The sequence below is a fragment of the Elephantulus edwardii genome, unplaced genomic scaffold (assembly GCF_000299155.1).
Source record: "Elephantulus edwardii isolate Elephantulus edwardi_28Jun2011 unplaced genomic scaffold, EleEdw1.0 scaffold00240, whole genome shotgun sequence".
Classification (NCBI taxonomy): domain Eukaryota; kingdom Metazoa; phylum Chordata; class Mammalia; order Macroscelidea; family Macroscelididae; genus Elephantulus; species Elephantulus edwardii.
Window position 1 is genome coordinate 884,279 of NW_006399990.1, and position 1,687 is coordinate 885,965.

A 1,687-nucleotide genomic window follows, 5' to 3' on the forward strand; every position below is an offset into this window, starting at 1 on the left:
CATTAATCTATGGAGTATGATATGGTTAATAAAAGCTTTATCACAAGCTCTTCTGTGTGTTGACACAGAAAGAAGTCTGACTTAAATCTGTAGGCACATGCTTAGAGCTTAATTCTGAATCTATATCATATAAAACTAAGACTGATTATTGAAAGCTGAAAAGAGCATGTAAGAATCTGAACTTGTTATCCAGAAGATAAAGAATACAGTTTTATCCCATTACAATCATTTGACGCCGTGGAGTGTAACATATCTATTAACATAGGCCTATAAATGGCCTATATGACATAGCCATTAACTATTGTGTTTGCAGTTCTAACCCACCAGCTATTTTTAGAGAGAAAGTTAGCCAGTGTACTTGCATAAAGCTTTACAACCTCAACTGAGGATAGCTACACTCCATTCAATGGCAGCGAGTTTAAGATGTGGGGGTTTTGGTGAAATTTACTTTCTTTTTTCTTTCTTTCTTTCTTTTTTTTTTTTTACAAGCTATCATGTAATAAGGAGCTCTGGTGGTTTAGTGATAAGAATGTGCACTATGATCCCAAAGGCACAGGGATCTACCAGGTGCTCTATGTGAGAAAGATTGACAATTTTCCCCCGTGCATTACTGCCTTTGAAAACCCACTGGAGAGTCAGCTTTGAGTGAGTCCCAGTTCAACGACACACAACAACAAACATGTAGCATATGCTTTGGACATATTGTCAGGAGGGGCCAATCTTTGGAGGACATCATGCTTGTAAACATGAGAGTCAACATGAGACAAAGATTCTTCATAAGATAAATTGACACAGTGACTGTAACAACGCGGTCAAGTGTTTTTAGAATGGTGAGGAAGATTCAGGATAAAACAAGGTTGAGAACCAGTGTTCATAAAGTTGCTATGAATCTCAGCTGATTCTATGTGACATAAGAACTTCATGAGACATATTCCATTTTATTGAATCACTCATTCACGTTTTGCCTTTGAGTTACAACAAACTCATAGCTTCCTCTCCAATGGATTTCTGAAGTTGTATATCACACAGAAAGGGATTGCCCATTTAATCCCAGAGATCCAATGGTAGATTTGAACTGGTAGAGAAGACTACTTCATCAGATCTTCCTTCTTATTCAGTATTGTTATTGTCACATGCTCTTAAGTCTGAAAAATTACTCTTGCTCCATCCTGCAAAGTCTGACACTCCTGACTACATTATCACAAATATGAAAAACCACAAATATGAGAACCTCCTATGCATCAAAGATACAAAAATATATAATATCCCTGCCTTCATGGAGTTAGAAATCTAGTGACAGGGGGAGATCAGACAATCACACGAGAGGTGGGGGTCCATTTTTTCAGACAATATTCAGGAAGACCTCTCTGATGAGATCTCAGAAGTGAGAGAGTGAGCCAAGCACATATCAGGAAAAGATGGTTGGAAAAAAGATGGGGCTTTCTGGAATGAAACTATGCCCATCATGCCTGGAATGTTAAAGGAAACATCATGAGTTAGTCTAAATGACTACGAAAAACGACTTCTGCCCCATCCTGCAAAGTCTGACACACGTGACTATATTACTACAAATATTGTGCTCTCACCCAGGGACTTCCTTCCTGCGCTGACCAGGGTAGATACAGTTCTAAATATTATGTACTTCTCCAAGAATTGATCATTCTTAGCAACATGCTATATATATATA